Below are 21408 nucleotides of genomic sequence, written 5' to 3'. Positions count from 1 at the left end.
AAACCTAAGTAACATTTGTCTTAAGAGATATGCTGTTCAATGCAATCCTTATGAAACCTTATTAGATAACTTGATGCAGGGTTCTTGGTGTTCTTAGAAGTTGATTTGTTACCAAATATAAAGTGTTGCTTTCATGAAAAAAAGAGTTGGAGAAAGAAATTTCATCTAAAAAAGTGGATTAAAGAAGATTTAAAACATGAGAACTGAGATCTAACTTTATGATCCAACTGTATGCTCTTATTTTTAAGAGGGGGTGGGATCTAGCAAATTCTGAAATAGTCCTAAGATAATAAAAACAGTAAAATTAAGAACTACATGGTTCACATTTTACTGAGTACATCAAGTACAACAAAAAATACTTGATTGAAAACTGAGAATTCCTTTCTAATTTTTAAAAATGTCTGTTTTCATAATCATAAATTGTTTTAGTTAGCTTTTGATTAAAAATAAATATGCTACACAGAATTGTAAAATGGAAATGAATTCTTCTTGCTTTCTTTTAACCTCAAAGTAGCAATTCCTCCATAGAAAAATGCTTTGTTTTTCATACAGGTTTGAGGGAAGTGACAAAATAGATAAGACAAATGCTTCCTAATTCTACTTTCTCTAAATGTTTCATTGTAATGAAATCATATCTAAGGGGAATGATGTTCTGTATGCTTTTATCCAATAAGTCTGTTTCATTGTGCTCTGTTTTTAAATGAACATTTTTATTCTTCCCTTATCTAATTTTAATGAGATTTATTGCTGTTCATTTGAGGGCAAAGAATTATCTGAACAAAAACTTAATCTCTTTTAATTGATTAAGGAAAGTGAAGTAGAAATAAGTAAAAATAGCTTCTAAAGATTCTTTATTTACCTATTACCTGAATTTTATATATAAATGGAACCTTAGTAATCATCTGCTTCATTTATTTCCAAGCTTTATGTAGTGATATTTTCCTCTTTACAAAAATGTCATGTCTGACCCTTTTCATGAAATAATCTAAAATAATTTTCTTAGCTCATAAGCGACTAAAACATAAATTTACTGAAATTTTATAATATCCCCAAATTATAAACATATAACAATAATGTAATGTAGTTAGCATTTAAATCTTTTGCAATTTTAAGTATAGTCTAGGTAGAGAACTGAATCTCAAATCAGGAAGATCTGGGTTAAAGTTTCACACATTCAAATTGTCATTTTTATCTATCAAGGTATATATCAAGATCTATGTAGGTCAAGAAAATTCCAGGAGTTCACTATGCTAATGAAATCACAGATCTAATTTTTTAAAAAATGATAATATTATATATGGACTTGTTTTTTTGGCACAAAATTTTACAATTGTGGTAAAAACTGATGAGCTTTTTTCCCTTACAATCTTTTTCAATCATTAACTTAAATTGATGTTTTGTTTTTATAAAAGTTGTAGCAGAAAATTCCATTTAACACAAAGAAGGTATTATAAGTGATATAAAAATTGTATTGCTTTTATGGTAAATCACAGAACTTTTTGAAAACATAATAAGATCTTTAGGCTCAAACACTTGTTTCAATATATTATCATAAGATAAGACTTTATGGAATGAGTAACCCAATGTAGCATTTTTGTCTATGGTAAATATGTATCCTTTCCACCTATATTTAGAAACACTGAAGAAACATTAAATTGAGAATAGCTTTTTGGTAGCTTGATCATGATTAATAGGTTCTTCACTCTTCTTCCACTTCATTTGCATATGAAGTATTTTTTAAAATTGGGAAACAACAATATTTTTCTGTTAATTTTTAAATTATGGCTTTTTTTCCCTCCTAAAATTTAATTCTTCTACATGTCTTATTTACATATGTCCTACTTACTCTATAGGAGGAGGGGGAGGGGCCAAGGTGAATGTTGGATACTATCTTTGCATGTATTTAAAAAATAAAGAGCTATAAAAAAGCTTAATTCTACTGGATCATATTTCTTTCATAAGTTGGGTCTTGATTTTGTTATTATGTTAGTGACTTAACTACAATATTTTGTTTGTTTTTTGAGGCTTTCAATCAACTCACTATTGAAAAGTTAGTGGTGCATGAAGCAAATATCTAGCAAAGTGATCTTGTCACTTTGCTTTCTTCTGGTTTACAAAGCTTACATTTATAATTTTGTTTTTTCTAGTTCTAATCAGCTCCATGTAAAAGAGTAATCTGTCATTAATGCAACAGGGAGAAAGAAAAGGAGTTTACTTCATTTACAACAACAATAAAACAAAATCCCAACATTTACCATTTATTGTGAAATATAGAAAATAGAAACATTTCTTTGTAGATTATAAAAGAGAAAATTAAAGTATGTCTATTTATTTTTATGATAGATTTAAATTCAAGTGAACCTCAAGAGTACATTTAATCTAATTTTAGAGATGAAGAAACTGGAGAAGTTTAGATTAATTAATTCAAGTAATAAGTGGCAGAATCAGATTTCAATCCAAGTCATCTAATTTTAAAGTTGAGACTATTCCCCTCTTCACAGTACCTACTTGTCTTGAACTTTAGGGATTTATTTATTAAATTCATGCATTTCCATACTTTGATGAATTGCAAAAGTAGAATTTTACTTTCAACACACATTTCTGAGAAATTTCAAACACACGAAAGGAAACATAACAAATTCATATTATTTCCTCTTGTTCCTATAACTATGGCATAATTTGCTTTAGCAGTTATATCACAAATCAGTTCCTAAACTTAAAAAGCAATTACTGGCAATTATGAAATCTAAGAACTAGAAAACAATACTTATTTAAAGGTTTAATAATGTTAAATAGTGATGCAAATTCTGCCTAGCATGTATGAGAAAAGAGAGACAGCTAGGGAAAAAGTCTGGAAAAGATTGCATTATGTGTAGTGCCTAAAAACTCCTAAAGAGATAATTCATCAAGTCAAGCCTATTCATACTTTCAGGAAGTATAACACAAGTAAGTAAATGAGGACTAATTATTTGTAGAAGGATCATGGAGTCTGTAGACTGTGTTTCAGTCTGGAAAAAGACAACAGGAAGATTAACTTAGCTGTGATTCAAGTCATACTAGTGAGGGTCTTTTTATTCATAACCTGTGATATATGAAAGGAAAAACACAGATACTATGTATACATTGAAGATAAAAATCTCATTATTGGTAACTGAAGGAAATCTTATACATAACTTGGGAATAAGTTGTCTGTATTTAATAAATAAATATAATACTAAATGAATAAATTCTCCTTGCACTTGTGTTTGGGATAGGAGCAATGAAGCAGAATTGTTTTTTAAATTATTTGTCCTTTGTCAGGGTTGTCTATTAGAGAAAATAGTCTCATAACAGAATGTAACTTTTAATGAACAATCAAACTTTCAAAGCAACTTGATTTAAATACTACAGTGACAGAGACTAGGTAAATAAGAACTCAAAGAACAGATTATTTTGGAGATGTAAAAAAAAATACTTCTCTGCTAGCATCTCAAAATCATGTGGAGAATTTCCTTAGAATAGGTTTTCAAGAATTTTACAACTTAATGAACATTATTCTTAGAACATGACAAGTTACCAATGAGATGTAAGTTGACAATAAGAAGAACTTAGAAGTAAACTTTCTAATAGATAAAAAGGCACTGAACAATATTATAAAAAATAATACAGATAGATTTCCCTGACATATTTTATTAAAAATAAATATCCAGAGGTATGCAAACTTAATGACTCTCCCATGACATTTATTGCACCTGAAAGAACAGTTTAGTCCTCAATGCAAAATATGAAGAATATATTGAAGAACAATATGCAAAATAAATTCCTAGATCTCACTTTCCAGGTGAGAAAATTAGTTTATTTTGGATGTACAGGGAAGTCACTTGCTAACAAGAGTCAAAAGAAGCAAGTACAGAAAATGGAAGCAAGATCAGATAACTGAAAAAGTTAGCATCATGTTGTGAGTATAGTGTATTGAATAGTAAAGCTCAAAAAGTGCTGAATTCAGTGAAGAATCTATGGATTAAAAAATGATTTTTTTTTTTAACTAGAAGGGTGTGCCTCACAAACCCCATTTCAGACTTTGGCTGTTCTATATATGTAAAATCCAGGAATGTGCAAAACTGGTAGAACATATCATGATCATATATTTCAGGGTTTAGTTTTGCTTCTGGGCCTTTTTATCCTTTAAAAATTTTCAATTCAATTCTCTTTGTGGAAGAGTAGAAGAATTTTTGTTTTGGAAAATAAAGGAATCTTGATTTTCAGAGCAATTTGATAGTTATTAGGCAAATAATATATCCTTTAGAGTTTAAAACTGAAAGATTTTTGGAATCCTACTACTAGGTTCAGAAGTGAAAAGCAAGAAGATACTGATATATACTTAAATGGATAACAAAAGATATTTCATTTATTCATAGCACAAGAAACTCAATAAGAATATAGCACTTAGTTTCAGTAGACTAGGCCCAAGTCATGTCCATATAAAATGTGTCTGATCATCTGGGCACACTGTACTAATTCCTCTGGCTAAGCAGAAAGTATGAAAGTCCTGATTCTAGCTAGGTGTTGCTTTATTTGTGGTCTTAGATAAACAGAAAGCTTTAACAAGCACCTGAATCTTATTAACCTGATCCAAATTAAGGACAGTTATAATATCATTTAAAAAATACAATATGAATTTTCATGAGGGAGAAGCTTAGATAAAGCTAGTTAAGTCCTTATATTGGGGGAGTGGTAGATAATATTACTTCTATCATTCTATACCACTTGAAGTGAGTATCCTAAAGATCTTCAAGAGATCCTTCCATCAACTTAAATAATTTTAGGATTGCTAATGGATAACCCTGATCTTGAAGATGTGAGAAAGCTGACATAAACAGGACTTCAGGAGAAAAAGAAAAAAATCCAAATTGCAAGATTAAAAACAAAATAAAAAGCAATATTTGGCTTTGTCACCCCTTTTCCAGTTTTATAGACTTGCAATTTATTTTATTTGTTAGGTTTCCTTTTTTCATTTTGGGTCACTTTAAAAATATTTCTGTATATTATTCTCTTTATTACTTCTCTTTTATTTTAGACTTTTTATATTTATTTTTTCCTTAGTTTTTATGTTCTTTGAAAAAAATGAAAATTTCTAAAGTCAGTTTTGAATTACCATTCTAACGTTTTTTAAAAATATTTCTTGCAGAGTTTTATGCCTCTCCTTTTTCTATTACTTTACTTTTGGGAATCATTTCCTTCAGGAGGTAAAGAGGACAGAATATTTTCCCAGGGTAAAGTGGCTAAACATAGAAATACTCTAAAAATCATTTGTCTATTTAAAAACCTTGAATGTCATAGCTTGAAACTATTAAAATGAAAACTTCCAGGGATATTGTACTTCATACCCCACATACAGCTTTTAAGTAAAGGATAATATTTTGCAAGTGACAATAAAAATTATCTCCGAAGTATATAGGAGACACAGGAAGAATCATACATAATTTGGAAATTACCAATAAAAAACAAAGGAGCATTTGTAATACACCTATCTAGCTAAGCTAAGGCTAATTGTATAAGGAAAAAGCCAGGCTTTTATGGAAGTGGTTTTCCAAGCCTTCTTGATGAAAAGGCAAGGACTGTGTAGATATTTTATAATGAAAATTCTTATAGTAAGAAAATCATAAAGGTACACATAGTTGTTTAATTAGAAGGTAATATTGAAAACTAAGTCATCTCTGAAACCTAATATTTTAAATTGAAGAGGGTCTGAGGATTTTTTTTTGTTTGTTTTATTTTGGTTCTATTAGGATGTCAGAAATGGCAGGAATGGAAACTTTGAGTCACCTATTGCTTTGACATCTACTCTGAGGACTGCAACCAATTAACAAGGTCACATATTATGGGTTATAGACAAGGCTTCAGTTATAGATCTGATTCTCTGATTATGTAAAATCTCCCAGATAGAGGCATGGAATGGATCCAACGCATTCTACTTATTATCAAAACATGTGCAGTATCAGACTCAGCTGGGGTTTGGGAGATAAAAGCTTAGACCACATCACACTAGACTACTTAAGGCCTACAGAGAGTTTCCAGCTCCCTCATAAATTCATGCCTTTGCCCTAAGGTATACTTGAGATCCTTCAAGAATATAATACTCAAAATCCAGGGAACAATGTAGCAGGAGCATAACTAATAGAGACCAGAATGATTTTCTCCATTTGTGTATAGAGTTTGATGTTAATACAAAAATCTCAAATCAGGAAGTAAGGCAAAAACACTTGATAAAATCCAGTTTGGACTAGTGGATTCACAAGACACAAAACTTGAAGAAAAGAAAAATTCCAAGACAGCTAGCAACAAGTACAAGCCTCAGAGAAAAATAGCTTCATTATAAAGTCAAAATTCCTGGAAGGAAAGAAGAGGTTTTTTTTTTTTTTTTTTTTTATCAAATTAAGAAATGAAATAACAGTAGAAAATAAATGAATATTACAGAGGAAAAACTTGAAAGCTTATTACAAGAGATAAAAATCTTTCTGAAGAAACTTCTTGAAACTTTGAATGTATAAACAAGTTGTCACATACAAAAAAAACAACTGATCTGGAAAACTGCTTGAAAAAATTTAAGTCACTGGGCCTCTTGAAAATTATAGCACTCTCAAGTAAGCCTACCTATGGTTTTTCAAGAAGTCATGTATAAAGTCCATTCAGACCCATTGGAAAATAAAAGTGAAAGAACCTTCCCCTTTTCCTTCCCCTTCCCCCCAGTCTATTCTGGGCAAAACAATGAAAATTCCTAGTTATATTAATTAAAAAAAAAAGACTTTCTTTGTCAAAGGTAAACTAATGCAAGAAAATAAAAATGGAGTTCAAATAATGAGGATCTATAGTCTGGATCACAGAAAAACATTATAAGTGCAGTATTTTAAGAATAGGAAAATTTGGAATACGGTATTCCAAATGCCAATAGCTAACAAATTACAAGCAAGAATAGTGTATCACACAAAACTTACTAGAATCTCATTGTAGGGAAATATGGATCTTTAGAAAAATTTAATAGAGAAATAATCAGAAATTAGGAGGAACTATGAGGCAACAGCACAGGATAGAAAGAATACAAAAAGCAGTTTATGCATTTAATCATTTCACAGAAAGTATATGACAACTCATTAAAATGAGTGGGAAAATAGAAGAAAAGCTAACAGAAGACAAAAAAGAAGAAGCGTGACAAAGCAGGCATTATTGAATATAACTGTCATCTGAAATTATCAAAGGAGGTAAAGGGAGAAAGAAGGCAATAAGCATTTATTACATACCTACTATGTTCTAGGTACTGAGTTATATGATGTATGACTGGGAGGATAGTGCTACTCTACAGAGTAATAAGGAAGTTGAGAATATGTTAAGAGTTTTGAAGAAAAGATAATAAGTTTGGTTTTGGATGTGTTAAATTTGTCCCTTTTGGCTAAGGGACATCTGTTTCATTATGAAGTTGGAACCATAAATCTGGAGATCGGGGGAGGGGGAAGTTAGTGCTGGATAAATTTATAATAATCATCTGTGTAGAGTTAATAAATACATAGGAGAAGAGGACACAATTTAGAACTTTGAGGGACAATTAGTAGGCATGACTTTGATGAATAACTAGCAAAGGAGATTGAGGAGTGTCCAAGACAGTTATCCTTTCAATTGCAAAGAGAATAATAACACCACAGGATCATGTCTTGACTTCTGCATGTATTTAAGTGATACAGAGTTGCATAGTCATTTCCCCCACTCTCTTTTTAAGAGTCAGTGAAATCTAGTGGCAAGACAAAAGTCCACATGATATACAATGACCTTGAAGACAGTGGTTAATGTTGGCATCTTTTATGTCTGATCAATCTCTAAACACTTCACAGCCATTGTTTTAACTGCCTTTATGGTCATTGCAACAAACTCTCCAGGGGAAAGCTTCACATACTTGGGATAGACACCTCACTATCTCATCAGTGGGTTTGAGGTATTTTGCATGTGGCCACTATGCATGCCACAGCTTCAAGGAGCTATAGATGAGAATTGCATGAAAGGTGAACAACAATGCAGCCCTGAAAAGAGTTTAGTGAGCACTCACACTGGAGATGCTTGTCCTCTCTGAACATCTCATACACTCCAAAAAGTTCAGAGAAGGCCTGAGAGATATCAGTATCACAAAAATCCTGAAGAGAATATCAAAGAAAGGAAACTGAAATCTCTGATCTGAAGTAGAGCAAAGTGAACTGAAATATAAAGAAAAAAACAACTATGAAAGACTCTGTAGTTGATTATAATATGGTGTTGTGGAAGAAATCTGGTAGATATCTTCTTAAATCATTCTCCCCCCCCCCACCCAAACAGTTAATTATATGTGCTTTCAATGTTGGTAGAATTTGCTCATCAATCTTGTACTGGGTTAGTTTTTTGTTTGATCTTCAAGCCTTATTTATTGTTTGTTCAATTTATTTTCTAAGACAGAGTTATTTAAGTCTTCTATTTCCTCTTCTGTTAATCTGGAAACTTTACATTTTGCAAATATTCATTCATTTCATTATATCTTCAGTTCTATTGTCAGAAAGAAGGCCAGGAAGTCCCTATTTAAAAAAAAAAAAAGTTTTATGGTGTAGGGGAGGGACAATGAAAGAGAAAAATAATGAATGTGTAATAAAAAGGAAATAAGAAAAAATACATTTTGACTTTTCTCCAACTAAAGAAGAAATAGATTTCTGGCCACATTAAATAGTGTTGAAATTATAAATATAATGTTGGAGGTGTTACCATGAAACAGTAGTAATTTGAAATTAAAAAAATACCTGTTTGGATTAATTTTGTTAAAGGTCAGTGTTTTGATATAATCGATAGTGTGTGTGTGTGTGTGTGTGTGTGTGTGTGTATAATATTAATATAAACTAATAAACTTTATTTTTAAGATTTTTTAGATATTCTGCAATTGGAAAAACATCTCATATAAGCTTCGCAAACAACTAGCTATACATTAAATACATTATTGACTTACCCAGTGCATCTTCATGAAAAAAAAAAATCTATAGGGATATATTCTGTGGAATTTGGTTCTTCTTGCTCCCATTTAATATTTTGTTTTCATGTCTTATAAGGAGCCTTGGATATGTTTGAGGAAGGTGGAGGCTATAATCACAGATTATAGAATTTTTTGTGAAGTCTTTTATGTGCGTGGGACTAAATTATTTGTCCTTTCATTTCAAATAGGACAAATTCATTGATACAATTTAAGTGGGAGAGATAATGCTTTTGTGATTTGAAGGGTGGTATAAATCTTTCATTTCAGAGTTTAATTTTTTAAAATGAAACAATAAATTAGTGACATGAGAGTAGATACTTGTTCAAACACTTATTCTTAGTTATCTTTGTTAAATGTGGCTATCATTCACAGTTTTAATTTATTTTTGCAAATAAACTTCATAAACAATTTGTTTTCTTTTGTTCAGAAAGAACAGCAACACAAATGAGAGCAAGGAGTAAATTTTAGAAGAGAATTTTTGCTAAGTTTTTCCTCTGATTGAATCACCAGATGGAAAATTATGGATTTGAAAATGTTTAGCTGAACAGTTTAATGTTCTCTACTGGGTTTCACAGTAGGATGCCAAATAAAAATCACAGCTCAAGCTGTTATGAATTTATGAGAGTCTACAATACACATACCTGTACATTCAAACACAGATCTAAATGTACCTGTATTGTGCATGAATATGTCTGAGGATATGCTAATATACAATGCTGAACATTAACCTTCCAATAGTTAAGTACAATGAAATTTGAATGAGAGCTTCCACTCTAAAGATGTAAAGGTTTAATCCTGCCCTGGAAATAATTGAAATTTGGCAAAGAAAAAGGTTAGTCCATTAAAACATAGCAAAACTATCAGTTTTACTATTTCTGGTCCTGTTCTTTGGGAGCAAAATTTATGGATCATTTTTGAAGTTTTCTTTCTGTTTTAAAGATGAAGTACATAATAAGTATTCTTTATCAGATGAAGACATCAAGAAAGGACTGTCATAATGAGACAAACTATCAGAGGCAATAATTTATTCCTTGGGAGCAAGTCAGACATTTAAGAAAGCTGTATGATTTTAAGTCACTGCAGTAGTTTTACTCAATTCAAGTGCTCTAATGAAGAAGTGATTTGTTTTTGGTGAAGGAAATGAGTTAATATTTTTTAGCATACACATATACATATATATGCATATTTGTGTGTATATATGTATGTACACACAAATATGCATTTTGTATGTGTGATATGTATGAACAAAGTCAAATTTAAGAGAACTATGTCTGATTTTTAATTTTTTTTCTTTAGATTTAGCTTAAAGGCAATATAACTTTTGGAAAGATGATTTTTTTAAATCATAATTTCCTAAATGGCTCTAGTGTTAGATAAATAACAAAAAATTTGAAGTCAGAAGGCTATTTCCAGGTTTTACTACTACTTATTAACTATGTAAACTTCAAGGCACTTAACTTTTTTTAGTTTTGATTTTTTCACCTTTAAATCTGTGATTTAATACTATCTGTACTATTAAAGTTAAATTTAAAAAATAATAGCTGACATTTATTTGGAGCCTCAGAATAACTTACAAAATAGGTGCAATTGTTCTCATCATTTTACAGATGATGAAACTGAGACAGATTAAGTGACTTGCTCAAGGTCTGAGGCCCAATTTGAACTTGGGTCTTCTTGACTTTAGGATGAGCACTTTATCCACTGTGCTTTTTAATCTTATAAAAATAAACTTAATTCAAAAAACATGCATTAAGGTTCTCAGTTCATGTTATGGATTATAGCCCAAAAAATGACCATTGATTTATTAACTAATTATAATGCTAGACAAAAGAATATTTTAATAAAGTATTTTGTTAAGGCTATCATCTTCATCATTATCATTATTCATGAAGCTCATCAATATATGTGTGTCAGAAACAGCTACACCCAAAGAAGGAATACTGGGAAATGAATGTGAACTATTTGCATTTTTGATTTTCTTCCCGAGTTATTTTTACCTTCTGAATCCAATTCTCCCTGTGCAACAAGAGAACTGTTCGGTTCTGCAAATATGTATTGTATCTAGGATATACTGCAACATATTTAACATATATAGGACTGCTTGCCATCCTGGGGGGGGGGGGGGAGGGGAAAAAACGAAACATAAGTGATTGCAAGGGATAATGTCGTGTAAAAATTATCCTGGCATGGATTCTGTCAATACAAAGTTATTATTAAATAAAATAAAATTTAAAAAAAAAAAAAGAAAAGAAAAGCATTTTCCCCTCCAGATAACCAACTGAATAAATCATATAACTGTTCAAAAAAAATATATATATATATATGTGTGTGTGTCAGAGTACAATAAAAATGTCATAAATTTAAAAATACTTGCTATTGTCCAGAATTCCTGACCCAACTTACCATCAATATTTTCTCTCTTTCTTTGTGTGTGTAATTTTTACAGAAAGTCAAATATGTGAAAAAAAAACTACTTTTAATCTACCTTTTGAGATGAATTTCAGATATAAAATACACATTTGTCATTTATTCAGATTAAAGCCAGGTTTTCTTTGGCTGGAAACAGGAGACTTAGGGGAAATCTTCAGGGTTCCAGTAAGGTAGTCATCATTATTATCTATATTATTAAATATTAAAATATTACCCACAATGATTAAATGGTTTCAGTGGTGATATATTAGAGCTTCTAGATTATTTTTCATGCTAATTTATCCCTTTGCTTTTCATGCTCTGCTATTTTTTCTCTTTTTTTCAACCCCACTTAGACCAAAACATAAGGTGAGTTTGAAGAATATAAAATCTTCAATTTTTAAAAAAAATCTGTTCCCCAAAGAGCTGTTTACATATTTTGGATAATAGAAACCACAGTCAGAATGGAATTTAAAAATTATTTGGATTAATCACTTTAAAGATGTAAGAAATTATTCTCATTTAGTTTTGACTGAGAGAAAGGAATGTCTTGATTCAAATTCTGCCCATGATACTTATTAATCGTATGATCTTAGAAAAATAATTTTATTCACAGCATTGTTAAGAGTGTGAAATGAAATAAAGTTGTTGGAATGGTTTTAATTAAATATAGTTGAGAATGTGTGAGGAGATGTAGTTCAGAAATCCTTGAGAAGAGATAAAGTTTGGAAAACCCACTGTTGGGAATGGGATATAAAATTGATTGGAGAGGAATAGAATAATTTATTTTTCTGCAATAAGGATTCATTTAAGATTAAATAACACAAATTTATAGTTAACCTGATCTGCACAATTTTGTGTTATGTTCCAGTTCCAGTTCTATTTAGCAGCATAGCAACAAAATGAAGTGAATCGTGCTAGGTGAAGCTTGGCAAAGTATAAAGGAACAAGCAGGCAAGAATAGTATACAGTTAAATTGTTTGATCAAGAGGTTATGTTAGGAAGAGAGGAATAGTATGAGTTGTAATTAGGAATACAAGATATCACCATCTTATTGAAAGACAGAGAAAATGATAGAGAAATTATTATTTGTTACTATAAGAACCTGAAATATAGAAGGCTGATCATATTTCTGCAGTACTGAAAAAAGATTTTATTAGCATTTACAAATTTTCAAAGTTATTTTGTGCTTCAAAATTCATTTGGCTCAGGTCTTTAAGATCAATTCCTTGAGAATTCACACCTTAGAAGGTGATGGCAAAATCAAATAACTTTTAAACATTGGTAAATGTCTTAGGAAATAATTCTCTGGTAGTCAATGATTCTGGATGAAAATATGGGAGTATTTAAGGCTTAGCTCCATGTTTTTATTCTCACAATGAAATAAATTTAGAGTGTCATGTTTCAGGGCCCAGGGGACTTGTTAAAGGAACTTCAGTTGAAAGGGTTTGAAGGGTATTTTAAAATTGGAGACTATGGGTATAAATGATTCACCTTTTTCTTTTTTAAGAAAAAAATATTCTTGGTTGTAATGGGGAGGAAAAAGAATGTCTATAGATCTCTGTTTATGTAGTTGAATTGTAGTGGTTGCAAATGATCATATAAAACCCTTCATACTAGAGAGGAAAACTGTAAAATAAATAAATAAATAAAGATATAAAAACAAAGAAAGAAATTTATGTGTTTTACACTTAAAAGGCTTTTTAAAAGCTTGTTTTTAAGAAAGCCATATAGCTTCACTTGATGGGGTTGGGGAGAGGGGGTTTGCTTGTTTTGTATGTTTTCCATTAGTTATTTTTGAAAGGTAGTAAAGATGTGTGACAAAGTTTTAGCTTCTGCAGTTTGTGTTCTGGTTTGTGTGTTTATGCAATAGTTTTGGAAGGCATTTCCCGGTCCCCCTTTCCCCAACCACCCAGGGACTATCATTAAAAAAAAAAAATTAATTCATCCCTCTCACTATCTCCCAAATCATTGAAGAAAAAACAAAGTAAGCCAAAAAAAAAGTTTAATACAAATAACTGCATAGTCAAGCAAAACAAATTCCTACATTATTCATGTACAAAAACGTTTATTTTGTTTTTCACCTATCAGAAGGTAACATGTCTCATCTCAATTCTTTTACACTCATTTTTCTTTCCTATGTAATTATATTATCATTATGCAAATTGTTCTTCTATTTCATCTCATTGTACTCAATATCAATTCATAATTCATCAAGTTCTCAGTTTTCTAAAAAAATGTCAGTTTCATCATTTCTTATATGTTTATTTCTCAATAGATGAACATTTTCTTAATTTCAATTTTGTGGCTACTACAAAGAAAAGTCTATAAATTTTTCTGCATGTATAGATCTTTTTACTCCTTCTTTAATCACTTGGAGCTAGAGGCCTCCCAACGGTGTGCTGTCAGGGAGACCAATTCAAATCTGGTCTCAGAGACTTACTAAGTCCCTGGGCAAGTCAGTCTCTTTTCTTTGCCAAGAAAATCCCAAAAGGGACAAGGAAGAGTTGGACATGACTGAAATGAATGAACAAAAACACTTAGTAATGATTTAGTAGAATCAAAAGGTATAAATAGTTTCACAATTTTGAATTACTTTGGTAACATCCCTCACTTTCATTCCAGAATAGAATTACAAAGTTCCACCAACTACCAAGTTCCACCAATATACTAGTGTACCAATTTTCCTACATTTTCTCTTAATAGTTATCATTTTCCTCTTTTTTCATCTTTGTCAGTCTGTTGGTTGTGAAGAAAAACTTCAAATTCCCTTAAATATTATTGAAAACTTGGATTTTTTTTCTATGGAAACTACTTATTTGCTGGGGAATATATAGTATAAATGTTAAAGGGAAGGACAAATATCATAATATATGGATTTCATGAGTCATAAAAATTGGATTGGAACCAGGTTTACCATTTTATAGTTCTCTGATTTTTGGCAAATCACTTGATCTCTCTGAACCTCAGTTTGCTCTACTGTTAAATGATGATTATTATAATTTCATTATCAACTTTCAAGTGTAGATAAAAGTAGATGTGAGCTTTTGTTAAGGCAATATTTCCCACATATTTAACACAGTGATTCACATTTAGTCAATATTTCTTGAATGTCAAATCATTGATTTTGGACAATGCAATCAATAATATCATTCAGAGGGTATTATGATAATAATATTCCCTTTAGTTATATCCAGTTTGGATTGAATTATCCTGATTCTCTTCCTTTTTCCATCTTCTAATTTCCATTTCATTTATACATATACATGCTGCATTTCTTTTTTATAAGTGCTTTTAAACAGTTACTGCATCTTATGTAACTTTGAAAAACCTAGTACTAGTATAATAAATATTTATTTAAAAGTTATTAGGAAAATTGTTGATTAGTTTATGACTGTCAAAATTTGAGTTGAAAGTAAAATCTGTTTTCTGAAATCCATATTCTCTCTTAGTTACTTGACTGTGTCTAATTACTCTTTTAATAACTAAACACCAATGCAAGTTGCTACTTTGAATTTTAATGTCATTGGGTAAAATTAGATGACTGGGATAAAATTCTAACAAAATTCTAAAATTCTCTGATTCTAAAACTGAATGTTTCTCATAATTTCAACTTTCTTTCTCATCAAGGATATGTATCTACATATATCTCAATCATATATATTCTATAATATGCATAACATATGTATTATAAATTATTACATCATATAATTTTACAGTTATACAATTATTTAAACAATTATTAATTTTATAAATAATATATTGCTATGTGTGGAGAGACAAAGTCACTGACAGACAAGTTCAGAAAAATTAGGGACTTGTTTGCTTTGAATTTTCTAAATCTTTTAATCTTCCCTTTGATTCACTGTATCACCAAAGGCCAGACTCAAGTTCAACTGATTTGCTACATTTACACTGCCACATAGGAGTGAACATCACATAATCTTATTGGTAGGTCAGGACAATCAGAACTCATCTCTGTCCCTGTGTCAAAAGCCTCAAGGTCTTTACCTAGGAAGAGAAAAAAGACAAATGAAGACACATAACAGTTTTGTAGATCCTTTCCTTACTCCAATAACCATATAATAATATAATGCGAAAACCAATAATTCCTGTAATGTCCATACTAGCACCCTGGAGGGCTTCAGGATCAGTCAGAGTCAGAATTCAAAGTTCTTGGTCTTTAGGAGAGAAGTGAAGGAGGCAGGCAAGCAGTCACATGGCTTGCCAAAGAGGTTTCCTCGATTCTGGAGTCCACAGTCTCTATCTAGTTTCTCTCCTCCTCATAATGCAGCCAAGTGACTCTGACTTCTCTCCTCCAGCTCTCCAATCCTTGCCTATGATTATTTCACCATCAAAACATTCAGCAAGTACCAATGGTGAGGAAAGCCATCACATGACCTTCTCATCTAAATGTGTATATAGAGCCATTGTCTCACATTAAATAGGTAATTAACCTTAAGCGTTCTGCTGTCTGATTCAAGCATACCTTTTAAGAGTTTCACCCTCTACATCTCCTGCTTTCTTTTGTTTTACAACACAGGTGGTCACACCCTTCCTGACTTCTCAGGGAGGTGAGAACCCCCAAAAGGAGGTGATCACACCCTCCCTGACTTCTCAGGAAAGGGGGTGAAAACACTAAAAAGGAGGTAATCATGATCCCCTTGACTTCTCAGGAAGGGAGGTGAAAACATTAAAAAAGGAGATGATCATGCCCTCCCTGACTTCTCAGAAAGAGAGATGAAAAACATCAAAGGGAAGTGGGGAATCAAGCTAGTTATTGTTAGCAGGTTTCTGGGCTGAAGGGTCTAACTAGTAACAGGTATTCACAAATCCATCAGCATAGGAGGTATTACACAAGCACATAGCAATAAAGCACAGACTAGTACTGATGACTCTCCCCACAAATGGGACAGGCTCAATGTGGTGTAACAAACATGAATTGTACATGCAAGTAGTGATATAAAAAACAATATGAATCAACATGGTATTGTAAAAGATTTCCAGAAATCCTAGAAGAAGGGTATGTAAATAACAATTACACACATGCCTCCTTCAGCAGCCAAGAGATAGTACAAACCAATCTATTGTCCATTACTTTATGTGTCAAGGAATCCGATGATCCCTACATGTTTTTGAAGTCCTACAACAGTCTTATTATGTGTTAGGGAATCCAATGATTCTTGCAGATTTTCAAGTCCTACAACAATCGTATCATGTCTCAGGGATTCCAATGATTCCTGAGTGTTTTGAAGTCCTGCATCAGTCTCGTTAACAATTTTTGATGTCTATGAGTCAATTGCCATAACTGCCATGCTCTTTCAGCGATGGAACCACCTGATGTTTCTTGGGTCTTTTCTGTCATTTCAAAAGTCTTGTCCATCTCTCTCCAATGGACAAGGCAAATATGGCTCATTAACACGCATTTGATTCCTTCTCCATCTGTAAAGATACAAGCAAACTCTCTCCCCCAAGCAGTTAATCTATCTGGTCTCTGCCATTCACCACTTTCTGGATCACTCCACATCACCTGGTGATTATCTAAAGATAGTGGAACTTCTCTCACTGGATACTGCCCTTTTGGTGTTATGGTTATAAAAACTGTCTGCCAGAGCCAGTTCCTTTGTCAAAAATAAAGAAATTAATAGTATAAAGAGCTAAATTTAGAAGTTCTCTAGGGTTACCTGTGGCTCCCCATTTCTTTTATTTTGGGAATGTTTTGATGTCTCTGTTTCTCCTTTACTATGGCCTGTCCTTGAGGATTAAAGGGTATGCCAGGGGTGTGTAAAATCTTATACTGTGTACAAAAGTGTACAAAATGTTTAGAAGTATATGCAGGTCCATAATCTGTTTTTATTGCTTGTGGTACACCCATAATTGCAAATGCTTGTATAAGGAATTCAGTGACCACTCAGGCTGTCTCTTTTGCTACTGATATTGCAAAAGTAAATCCTGAAAAGGTGTCTACTACAACATGGATAAAAGACAGACTCCCAAAAGATTTATAATGGGTCACATCCATTTGCCAGATTTCATTGGGTCTCAAACCATGAGGGTTCTTCCCTGGAGGCAGTGTAGGAGCGTGGAAAGGAAGGCAAGCTGTACAGCTTTTTACTATGCTCCTGGCTTCCTCTTTTGTAATCCCAAATTGTAAATGCAAAGCTCGAGCAGCCTGATGATATTTAGAATGAGATTCTTGGGCTGCCTGAAATAAAGGAGTATTGATTAACATGGTTAGAAGGCTATCTGCCTTGAATGTCATCAAAAATAGGACCTGCAAGTCCACTATGTGAGTGGACATGCAAGATATAAATCTTACCTGGATGCTTTCTTACTTGCTCTTGAAGTTCCTTAAAGAGCTGATATATATTTGAAGCTACAAATTTAATTGGACTGTGGCAATTCTTTGTACCACACCTGCTGAACAGGGTGAATCAGATATTATATTTATATCTCCTGGATAATAAGTAAGAGCTAGAATGATTGCATACAATTCATTCTGCTGAGTGGACTGAAAAGAAGTTTTGACTACTCTCTTTATAGTTAAATCATGAGAGTATACAGTGCAAATGTTATGTTTGGATGCATCTGTAAAGATTGTTGGTGCTTTAAGAGGAACTTTAGAAACCTTTTCTTCAAGAATCCATTGCCAATTATGGTAATAGTCAGGTTATCTTTAATTTGGAGCTATGGCTAATAAAATGTGCCATTCTGGGATGGTATAATTTGTGCATTGGTATAAAAGGTGTATATCTTTTCAGGTCTTATCCCAGATAATTGAACTGCTCTCTTAATGACTTTTAATAAAATTCTAGGCACAAGCACTGGATAAGGAGTAAGTCTTTGTTCTGGTTGTGCTGGGAGGTTCACCCACTCTATCACACTGTCTCCTTGATGAAGGACTGCTGTAGGTGCCTCTTGTGTAGCAAAAACTGATATTTCCAAGGGGTTTTGAGTGACTCTTTCAACCACATTGGATAACGCCAGTTCAACATCTCTGAAAGCCACTTGAGCTTCTTTTGTAAGCTGGCTTGGTGAGTTTAAAGCACTGTCTCCCCTTAAAATGTTATATAATGGTTGCAATTGATAGATAGTCACGCCTAACACTGGACACAACCATTGGATATCTCCTATCAATTTCTGAAAGTCATTTAAGATATTTAGCTTCTCTGTTCTTAAGGAAAGTTTTTGTACTATGAGTACCTTAGGATATACTTCATATCCTAAATATTGAAAAGGAGCATGTCTTTGAATTTTTTCTGGAGCTATATGCAATTTATGGTTCCTTAGTGTTTCTATGGTTTTTTGTAGACATGCTTCTAATATTTGCTCCTCAGTGCACATCCCAATATATCAGGGGTCCTCAAACTTTTTAAATAGGGGGCCAGTTCACTGTCCCTCAGACTGTTGGAGGGCCAGACTATAGTAAAAACAAAAACTATGAACAAATTCCTATGCATGCTGCATATCTTATTTTGAAGTGAAGAAACAAAACAGGAACAAATACAATATTTAAAATAAAGTAAAGTTAAATCAACAAACTTACTAGTATTTCAATGGGAACTATGGGCCTGTTTTTGGCTAATGAGATAGTCAGTGTCTGATTCCATATTTATCACTGCTAGTCATAACAAGTGATGCAAGTGTGCATCCATTAGTCTTGATCTGGTTGGAGATTTCAAATGTTTCATTCTAGAAAAAGTCTGTTCCAGATATGTGTCACCAAAGATGGTTGCCATTTTGAGTGCATGGTTCCTGAGATAAGGATATGTCTTAGAGGGGAGACTTGCATAGAAATTATGAAGGCTGTTTGACTTGAATGCATCTTTCAGAGAGTCACAATTCTGCAGTTCAGCCAGTTCCATTTGGTAAATTGTATCCACATTTTTAATATCAATAGAAAATGGGTTACGAAAAAGCTGTATTTCCTATTCGTGGAGATGAAGCTCTTTAAATCTAAATTGGAACTCCTTTTGCAATTTTTCCAGTGAATCCACACATGTTTTGTTTGGGAATGCAATCAGTGGTTTTTCTGCTAACAGATTTTGAGTTGTGGGGAGATGGCAGAAGTTTTCCTCTTTCACTTGTTTGATGAGGGGGCCTAATTTCACTTCAAATGCTTTGACATGTGATTGCATATCACAGATGAGCTTCCCCTTTCCTTGAAGCTGCATATTGAAATTGTTGAGTAGCTCTGTTACATCTGTCAGAAAGGCAAGGTGCCATTTCCATTCTGCATCATTGAGCTCTGGTACTTCTTTGTTTTTTGCAAGCAGAAAAGTTGTGATCTGTGGAAGTAAGTCATAAAAACATTTCAAAATTCTCTCTCAACTCAGCCAATGGACTTCTGTGTGATATAGAACATCTTTATACTCAACATTTAGCTCAGACAGAAATTTCTGAAATTGTCTGTGATTTAGTACATTAGCTCTAATGAAGTTAACACAAGATACCACAATTTTCATAACAGAGTCCCATTTCAGTGATTTACTACACAGCACTTGTTGGTAGATGAGGCAGTGTATGGCTATTGGATGAGAATGGTTATGTTTGTCCATCTCTTGGTTAATGCGAGCAATTGCTCCTTTCTTAGACCTCACCATGCTAGGAGCACCATCAGTTGTCACACTGGCTAGTTTAGCCCAGGCCAGCTCCAAACCATTCATAGTTTGGCAAACCTTTTCATAGATATCCTCTCTTGTAGTTGTTCCTTTGATCCTTTTCAGTGCAGCAAGCTTTTCTATGACTTCAAAATAATTATTCATCCCACGAATAAAAATTAGAAGTTGTGCAGAATCATGAACATCATTGCGAGTGCCAAGGAAAAATATGAAATTTTTTTTATGGAGTTTTGCAAATGCTGATGCAGATTGTCTCCCATATCTTCGATCCTCCATGTAATTGTAGGTCCTGAAAGACTCACTGTACTAAATAAATCAGCCTTCTCTGGACACATCTCTTTGGCAATAGAAAGAAGGCGTTCTTTAACAAATTCTCCCTCCACAAATGGTCTGCCAGTGCGTGCTATTAGCTTGGCAACCTGAAAACTTGCTCACAGTGATGAAATATTTAGCTGCTTCTGCTTCACAAAAGTATTTTGCTGAGTTGTCAATGTATTTTTCCATATTAATATTTTATCTTTTCTCACTTCTCCAACCAAACAATCATATTTATCTTTATGTTGAGTTTCATAGTGTTGATGCAAATTATATTCTTTGAACACAGACATTATATTCTGGCATATCAGACATACAGCTCTTTCCTTGTACTGCATGAAAAAGTAATCATAAATCTACAGTTCTTTGAATATCCTACACTCTGAGCCAATTTTTCTTTTTCTTGACATCATTTTTCCTAGGGATTCCAAATTGCTATTAGTAAAATACCAATATTTTATTTTATACAGTGCGACAAAAACAATATACCAGCAATAACTTTGCCCACACAGAGACATATAGACTGTAATGCCCAACTTCCTTCAAGCTGCCTCTGTGCTGTGATGCCTCCATTTCCTGCACTCTCTTTCCCACTCTTGGTGCCCCTGCTTCTGACCTTCACTGCTGCAGTGAATTCCCCCTGTAGCGGCCGTGACATACACAGCATGCACTGTGCATCCTCTGCACCTGTCTGTTGTGGTGGCTGCCGTTACTGTACAAGGCCGCGGGCCATCAGTTCTCTGTCTTCTGCATCTCTCTTCCTTCCCCATACCACATACCCCGGCCTGGGAACTCACCTCACTTCGGTATCGCCTCACACTCTGTCTCTGCTGCCTCAGCCCAGTGCTGGAAGTGTATGTTGCTAATGTGAGTTTAGGTCAAACATCACTTCCAGTCTGATTTTGCCATAACCCGGTGGGCCGCATAAATGTTCTCAGTGGGTCGCATCTGGCCTGAGGGCTGTAATTTGAGGACCCCTACAATATGTCATCAATGTAATGTAATAACATTACTTTTGGAAATGCTTTTCTTACAGGAGTAAGAGCA

This window comes from Antechinus flavipes, chromosome 2, assembly GCF_016432865.1.
Source record: "Antechinus flavipes isolate AdamAnt ecotype Samford, QLD, Australia chromosome 2, AdamAnt_v2, whole genome shotgun sequence".
NCBI classification, from domain to species: Eukaryota; Metazoa; Chordata; class Mammalia; order Dasyuromorphia; family Dasyuridae; genus Antechinus; species Antechinus flavipes.
This window is presented reverse-complemented; position numbering follows the sequence as displayed.